Source organism: Momordica charantia (genome assembly GCF_013281855.1).
Source record: "Momordica charantia cultivar OHB3-1 chromosome 6 unlocalized genomic scaffold, Mcharantia_2.0 BLBB01000006.1, whole genome shotgun sequence".
Classification (NCBI taxonomy): Eukaryota; Viridiplantae; Streptophyta; class Magnoliopsida; order Cucurbitales; family Cucurbitaceae; genus Momordica; species Momordica charantia.
In genome coordinates, this window is record NW_028275164.1 from 19,319,671 (window position 1) to 19,328,863 (window position 9,193).

Consider the following 9,193-nt stretch of genomic DNA (forward strand, 5'->3'; position numbering starts at 1 on the left):
CTACTGAATCTAAGCCTATTGTTGAGGTAGAATGTGATAAAATTCAAAAAGACATAGTTTGTGACCTAGTGCCAATGCATGCTGATAGTGTTTTATTTAGTAGGCAACTAGATTGCAAAGAATTGTTTGATTGTAATACTTCTGCTATTGTAACACCTACTTCTAAGGAAGCATATGATGTTGTGTGTGAGTTAGGGAAAAAGGCGCATGAGGTCAAGACAAAAGCATGTGAATTGTTTGAAAAAGAATCTTGTGTGAGAGAAAAGCATGAGATTAGTCTATGGCCTAAAGAGAAAAATGAGAGAAAAGCCAAGAATGTAAGCTTGTTTGAAAAAGTTTGTGATGTCAACTATGTTTTATTTTCAAAACAAAACATTCTTGATCTTTTGTACAAAGGCACTTGTTATCTAACGGGAGAGCTTAAACCATGTTGGTCTAGTGTTTCCCTTGAGTTTTTACAGGAGACTAGAACACTCATTGTGAAGATTGAACCAAAGATTGCTTCCAAAGTACACCATGGCAGCCAACATGTGGTTTACAAGGCTGAAGCATCTCGTGAGAAGTAAAAGTCCAATTTTGTTTCTAAATTCATTCATGGCAAGAAGCATACAATGTTCAAACCGGCTTATTGGGTTTGGAGACACTATTGGAAGGATCGATTTTCTGTTGGAAAGAAGTTGAAGAGGAACCCATGTAGAGATATACACTTTGACTTTTGATGATTTTAAGAGTGCTCTACACGGCGAGTTTGATGAAGATTACATATTCAATGCTGCTGATTTCCGTCCATTTGATGTAGGAGATCCTTTTGATTCGAGGACGAATCCTTTTGAAGAAAGGGAGGATGATATGAACTGAAGTGTCTTAGTCCTCAAGATTTAAAGGAAGTTGTTGGAGAATCCTATGTCCAAGATGACAACAAAGTGGAGTTGCATTAAATGCACTCTAGTGTTATTTATGGCAACCTCAAGTAGCATTGAATGAAGTCAAGAACAAGTCCAACTTCATTTACTACAAACTCAAGTTGCATTAATGAAAGTCTAAGTTGAACTCAAGATGCATTAAATGTTCCCTTGGAAAAATAGATTTGAGATTTGAGTTTTGAGATAATGAAATTTAAGCTTATTGAGCAATGAGCTTTTCCTTTGCATTTCTTGTGTTTTAGAATTGCATGCTATAATCATTCATGTAGCCTTGATCAAGCAAACTTGTGGAGTGATTCGAATCTTGAGTTTTGAAACAATTTTTCTCTACTCTTGATCTTGATCATCAAGGTAAATCCGTTCTAACTTCTTCCTTGGGTTGAAATCATCTCGATTTGGGGGTTTTAGCATTTGTGATCTAGGGGTTTGCATAACCATAAGGGTTCTTAGATCCAATTGGCTATCGTTTTCTTATCAGTATGGCAATAAACTTGTGAACCAAACTAGATACTGAAGAACCTGAGTGTTGTTAGATTTCGCAAGTGTACGAATCATCACAAGTATTGTAGAATTGAATAAAGAATCGTCTCCACAGGGACTTAATTATTACTAATTACCAAAATCTGTACTTTAATTTTATCTGAATGTAGAAAGTTTAACGATGGTGAATAGAGAAATAATTTTAAGACTAATTCAATGAAAACAAGAAAACATTTCAATGATCAAGATATAAGATTAAAGTCAAGAGGATTAAACTCTAGAGCATGATTTCACCGATATTGCCCTTTAACTTTTCCTACAACTTTAATCGAAATATTTCTAAACTAAGACTGTTGGCATATTCTACCCTATTGACCCGATATTCTTCAACAGAAATAATGATTTTCCTTGAAAAGTAGAGTATCTATATCTTTCCAGCAATTCAAATAATTAAGTACAAGAACCCAAAAATATGCCACAAAATTCACAAGAATATCTCTATCTCTTGCTTTAATTAGGGAGAACTATTCCAATCTAGTCAATAATCTTGTTTCTCAACCTTAATTTATGACAACGAATCAATGTAAAGAATGACCACTATCTAAACAATGCATTAAGAATAGAAAAAGTTCTCACAACCAACAAGTTTAGAAGATAATTTAAATAAAGAAAATGGAAGAGTAAAGTTTGATAAAGGCTACATCAATGTCCTAGAAAAGTATATTTAGCTCATGCTTGAATCCAAAAAGAAAATCTTAATCAGCAACATTTGAAGGAAGTCCAAGCAAAAGAGGGAAAGAAGAAGAGAAAAGAAGACAAATCTAGCGATCTCTCGAGTCCTCGTTCTTTACGTTCCTTCCACTTCTCTAAAACATCTCAAACTTTTCTCAATAAAATGTCTTTTGGTCCAAAATCCCCTTTCTTTCTCCCCTTTGTGGCTATGGCTAAGATGAGATTTTTAACCAAATTCGGTTGCAGTGTCCAGGTGCCCAAACGTGTGCATGTAAAATTATCGCTTCAACTTCGTAGCGTCTAGGCGTCCAGTTTGGTGTATAGGCATCGACCATTCTGCCTTCTACTCATTTTGCAATGCCTAGGCACCACCAAGCGCCTAGGCGCCCAACGTATTGGAGTTTTGGCTCACTTTCCTTATTTATTCGCTCTTTTCTCTTCTTCAACTTAAGTCCTACAAAAGAAAGAAATACTTAAAACAATTAAACTACCCAAAGAAAATGTCGATAGAAACTATAAAATAGCTAAAAAAACATCCCAAATTACTAATGCCAAAATTGACTCATCACTGAGTTCCTAGTGGAAAATGATGATCCACCAGTCCTGGAGGTGACCAACGAGGTAGGAGAGAAGAAGAAAGTTGAACAAGAGCATCCGATTTAGGTAAGTGCAAATCAAGGTGAATATGATGTTACAATAGGTTCAAGCCTACTGTCTGTAGATATGAGATCACTTTCTTCTTTCCCTTAATTTTTTTAAGCAATACAGAATGAGGAGTTGACCTACATGATACGAATCCATTTGTGACCAATTACATATATCAAAGGAGCAATTATTACAAGAAAGGCAAGGAAGATTCAAGAGGCTTTCACACTGCTCCTTCAAAAGCTTGTTAATGCACAAGAACCAACAAAGAGTTTTGAGTCCGATTTATTCATAATGTTACATCAATGAGTCAAGAAGAGAATGGAGCAAAGATGACACGGGAAAAGTTGTCTATTTTGAGAGATGGCACGGAGGACAAAAAAAGTGTGCAGATTCGTGAACAGGTGCCTTTGCAGATTGCACCTCTTTAGAGTTTGTGAAGTCAAAAGTTGTCAAACCATATCCAAATGTGAAGCGCCTCCTACAGCACATCGATAAGACCATTTGAAGCATGACTACGTTTTTTGATCCGCATTTAAGTGTCTAGAATGATGTGCAATCAAGTTTTAATTTGCATGTCTTATTTTCTACAATTTGCATTAAGTAGTATTTTGAAAAACTTTTGGTGTTCTTATGTTGAACGACCATTTGGCCTATTTAAAGGCTTGTAATGCTCTTGTTATGGAGATAACTTAAGATTAAAACATATTGAAATTCAAAAACTTTTGTTCCTTAACACTTTTGGTGTTGCTTCTTTCAAATCTTGCTTTAGGTTTGATGTTAAACCGATTCATTGGATTAGTCTCGAACAAGCTAATTCTGGAGTGAGTCGTCTTAGGATCTAGGAGTGACCATCGTAGATTCTAATTCCGATCTAAGAGTGATTCATCTTCTAACCTTACTCTTGGTTGGAATCATTCAGTAAGTTAGTCGTTTTTGTGAATGTTTGCAAGGATCCTAGAAGGACCTCTAGCTTTGTAAACCCGAGCAACCTTGGCGCTTATCAGGTCATGACCTAGAAAGCATGTAGTAGGATTCTGGTGAGAGTTTGGTTTTGTAATGAAGTGAATGGGTGAGTATCAAGGGCAGGAGGTTGATACGTCACTAGTTGGGTGCCGAGGCTCCGAGTACAAAGGTCGGGGAACGATACGCCAATTCTGATACGAATAAATTTGTGACCAATTACAGAAGCAAAGCAAAGAAGATTCAAGAGGCTTTCATATTACATCTTCAAAGGCTAGCTAATGCACACGAGGAGACAAAGATTTCTGAGGCCAAAATTCTTTACAATGTTAATTTAATGAGTCAAGAAGAGAATGGAGCAAAGATGGCACGGGAAAATTTGTCTAGTTTGAGAGATGGCACAGAGGACAAAAAAAGTGTGCAGATTGGTGAATAGGTGCCTTTGCAGATTGCACCTCTTGGGAGTTTGTGATATCAAAGCTTGTCAAATCTCATCCAAACATACAGCGCCTCCTACATGTGATTTCCAAGACAATTTAAAGCAATTCTACATTTTTGGATTCACATTTAGTTGTCTAGTTTGATGTGCAATCATGTTTTAATTTGCATGTCTTATTTTCTACAATTTGCATTAAATATGATTTGAAAGACTTTTGGTGTTCCTCATGTTGAACGACCCTTTGGCCTATTTAAAGGCTTGTAATCACCTTGTTTTGGGAGATTAAACATATTGAAATTCAAGAACTTTGGTTCCTTAACACTTTTGGTGTTGCTTCTTTCAAATCTTGCTTTAGATTTGATGTTAAACCAATTCATTGGATTAGTCTCGATCAAGCTAATTCTGGAGTGAGTCGTCTTAGGATCTAGGAGTGACCATCGTAGATTCTAAGTCCGATCTAAGAGTGATTCATCTTCTAACCTTACTCTTGGTTGGAATCATTCGGTACGTTAGTCATTTTTGTGAATGTTTGCAAGGATCCTAGAAGGACATCTAGCTTTGTAAACCCGAGCAACCTTGGCGCTTATAAAATTCTAGATAAAGATGAGTGTCAAGGTCTTAACTACGCGTGGTTAGGGGTCGGTGCAGTGAGTCTTAGTGGAAGGCAAGCATTGGAGCCCTGAGAGAGAAGAACAAGGGCCAATGGCTTGCAAAGTCATCAATGCCTTAATTATGCATGGTTAGAGGTCGATGCAATAGTTCGAGGCCTAGGCTATGCGTGGTCAAGGGTCGAACGCTAAGCGCCGTAGAGAAGTGTCGATGCCTTGGCTATGTGTGATTAGAGGTCCGTACGACTCAAAGGAGTAAGTCGTGGAGGTAATTGAAATAGGACTACTGGGTTTTGAGAAGTGTCGATGCCTTGGCTATGCATGGTCAGAGGTCGGTACAACTCGAAGGAGTAAGTCTTGAGGTAAAGAAAAGAGAACTAGTGAGTTTAAATAATCTTGACGCCTTGACTATGCGTGGTCAGGGGTCGGTACGACTCAAAGGAGAAAGTCATGGAGAAATAGGTAAGAGAAATAGTGAGTTGAGATGTGATGATGGGTTATGCATGAGGGTTGCATGTTTAAACATGTCTTTATTTTCTTATTATGTAAAGCATGGTGAATTGATAAACGTGTCGTTTGAACTTTTTGTGAAGCATGTTGTTTGTGCGTGACCTTCATGTATGGACTACTTACTGGATACCATGGTTATACTCACCCCTTCTTTTTCCCTCCAGATTTTGCACGTAACGAGGTCACTTGAGGGAATGGTGATGGCGAGGGGGAGACTTGACCAGAGAGACCATATTTAGTGCTGCGCTATGTTTTTTTTTTATTTCTTCTTTTTGGTTAGGATAGTTGGAGTGTTACTTTCTAGTGTGAGTTGTTGCTTGGATAATGGATTATTTTGTTTAGTTTCCTACTTAAAGAACGCTTTAAAGTTGTCGGTTTACAATTTTGAGAACTCTAGTTTTGATTATTTGATCGAGTTGTGAGTATTTGAATTGTTGAGATTGACATTAATTAAATGAGTAGCTTTTGTTCCATTGCCATTCGAGTATTTAAGTTTATCTTAGTGGATAGGTTATAGTGGTAAAAATGTTGATTGAGTTGCTTTAATTAATGTTGTTTGATAAAATGTAGTTATTCTTTGTTGATGGTGTTGAGTGAATAGGGGGGTTTTTAGTAACGTGTCCTCTTTGAGTTGTTCGATATTTGGCATGTGACGTCCGAGAGGAAGGGCACATGAATGAACCAATACCATATATGAATGAGAGGGATCATGAGATCATAGAAGAATGGTCAAGAAAGGCTTAAAAGAATTGATAGTCACTACCTATACCAACAAGGTGCACCTTCCTTTTCGGTGGCTCAATCATAAGAACTTCAAAGTTAAGCGTGCTTGACTTAGAGCAATCTTGGGTTGTGTGACCTGCTAGTTGCTTTACTAGAAAGCATGTGAGTGAGGACAAAGCATGCTGGAAGGACTCGTGTTGGTCTGTAGGAGCAGTCTACGCTCTTCTAAATGGCTCAGAGTTTGACGGTGGCGCATTTTACGGTGGCGCAGCCAGGTCAAAGGGGAATGCCGGGGATGATTAGAAGCTAGGACCTGCATTTTCTACTAAGCTGGAGGTTTTTGGACAGTTGTTGAAGCTTTTCCAACAGATGGGCTATCTGTCTTCTCTTACCCATTGTTTACTCTCTTTTCTTCCTGAAATACTTACTGAATGTGTTTGCCCAACATTTTCAGCTTGCTACCACTCTTATGCCTTGGGAAAGTCTATTTGATACTTGTTGAACTCTATTTGTGTTAGATTCCTCTTTAGGATGATAAGTACTTAAGAATAAGACTCACTCTTTCATGCCTATAAACTATTCTTCAAACTTGTTTGTTTTACGGTGGGAGTTGGGAACAAATATTTTTTGGGTGTTTCGAGAGAGAACCACGTCAGTTGGGCAATAAGCATTTCGATTTTGCTAGAGAATTATTTTGGAGTGAACAGAATGTTTATGTTTACAGGTTAAGCCCCCCGTCTGGAGGAATCCCCCCGATTCCTCTTTTATTCTTTAACATTTTTCTATTTACATGTGTTTTTCCGTCATTTTGTGTGCCCCAGCGTCTAATGATATAACATTTATTTCCTTGAAGCATGTTTGTAATTTCAACCAATTGTTATGTTTAAAATTACACTTTATTACTTAATTTAATTTGAAATTCTTTTGGTATGTTAAATTGTTATGTTGTAGTTTAATCTTAGTCCATGTGGATTCAACCTTGTTTTGTACTATAATTGAACATTATAGTGTATACTCATACTTGTTTTCACGTCGGTTGTGGAATTGGAACAGTGAGCAAATCACCTCCACCTTGTACCTTATTTTAGTTTCTTTTTCGTTTTCTTGAAAATTTTCATCATCTACTAAAAAAACACACATATGAAAAAGTTCAAAAAAATAAAAGGCTGGAATTTAAATAAACATTTAAACTAATATACAGCACTTCCCTCCTATGGATTTAAATTTAAAAAACTTTTAGAGGCTTTTGAATTTCAACTCATTTCCTCGAGCTCATTTGATCTTTCTTCGTCTACTATCACGTCGCAATTTCTCTTTTTTAAAGTCCAATATGCTTCATCCTGTAGCTTAAGCAGTATGTTCGATACTTCTCTACATTTGGTTTTAGGGATTGAGATTTTGGTTTCAACATAGTATTCTTCATTTGAGTCTATCTCATCCTCTTTTGTTTATGATCCAATCTTTGAAGTGTAGTGATAAGCATCAAGGTTGCTCGTGTTTACAAAGCTAGAGGTCCTTCTAGGATCCTTGCAAACATTCACAAAAACGACTAACTTACCGAATGATTCCAACCAAGAGTAAGGTTAGAAGATGAATCACTCTTAGATCGGACTTAGAATCTACGATGGTCACTCCTAGATCCTAAGACGACTCACTCCAGAATTAGCTTGATCGAGACTAATCCAATGAATCGGTTTAATATCAAACCTAAAGCAAGATTTGAAAGAAGCAACACCAAAAGTGTTAAGGAACAAAAGTTTTTGAATTTCAATATGTTTTAATCTTAAGTTATCTCCATAACAAGAGCATTACAAGCCTTTAAATAGGCCAAATGGTCGTTCAACATAAGAACACCAAAAGTTTTTCAAAATACTACTTAATGCAAATTGTAGAAAATAAGACATGCAAATTAAAACTTGATTGCACATCATTCTAGACACTTAAATGCGGATCAAAAAACGTAGTCATGCTTCAAATGGTCTTATCGATGTGCTGTAGGAGGCGCTTCACATTTGGATATGGTTTGACAACTTTTGACTTCACAAACTCTAAAGAGGTGCAATCTGCAAAGGCACCTGTTCACGAATCTGCACACTTTTTTTGTCCTCCGTGCCATCTCTCAAAATAGACAACTTTTCCCGTGTCATCTTTGCTCCATTCTCTTCTTGACTCATTGATGTAACATTATGAATAAATCGGACTCAAAACTCTTTGTTGGTTCTTGTGCATTAACAAGCTTTTGAAGGAGCAGTGTGAAAGCCTCTTGAATCTTCCTTGCCTTTCTTGTAATAATTGCTCCTTTGATATATGTAATTGGTCACAAATGGATTCGTATCATGTAGGTCAACTCCTCATTCTGTATTGCTTAAAAAAAATTAAGGGAAAGAAGAAAGTGATCTCATATCTACAGACAGTAGGCTTGAACCTATTGTAACATCATATTCACCTTGATTTGCACTTACCTAAATCGGATGCTCTTGTTCAACTTTCTTCTTCTCTCCTACCTCGTTGGTCACCTCCAGGACTGGTGGATCATCATTTTCCACTAGGAACTCAGTGATGAGTCGATTTTGGCATTAGTAATTTGGGATGTTTTTTTAGCTATTTTATAGTTTCTATCGACATTTTCTTTGGGTAGTTTAATTGTTTTAAGTATTTCTTTCTTTTGTAGGACTTAAGTTGAAGAAGAGAAAAGAGCGAATAAATAAGGAAAGTGAGCCAAAACTCCAATACGTTGGGCGCCTAGGCGCTTGGTGGTGCCTAGGCATTGCAAAATGAGTAGAAGGCAGAATGGTCGATGCCTATACACCAAACTGGACGCCTAGACGCTACGAAGTTGAAGCGATAATTTTACATGCACACGTTTGGGCACCTGGACACTGCAACCGAATTTGGTTAAAAATCTCATCTTAGCCATAGCCACAAAGGGGAGAAAGAAAGGGGATTTTGGACCAAAAGACATTTTATTGAGAAAAGTTTGAGATGTTTTAGAGAAGTGGAAGGAACGTAAAGAACGAGGACTCGAGAGATCGCTAGATTTGTCTTCTTTTCTCTTCTTCTTTCCCTCTTTTGCTTGGACTTCCTTCAAATGTTGCTGATTAAGATTTTCTTTTTGGATTCAAGCATGAGCTAAATATACTTTTCTAGGACATTGATGTAGCCTTTATCAA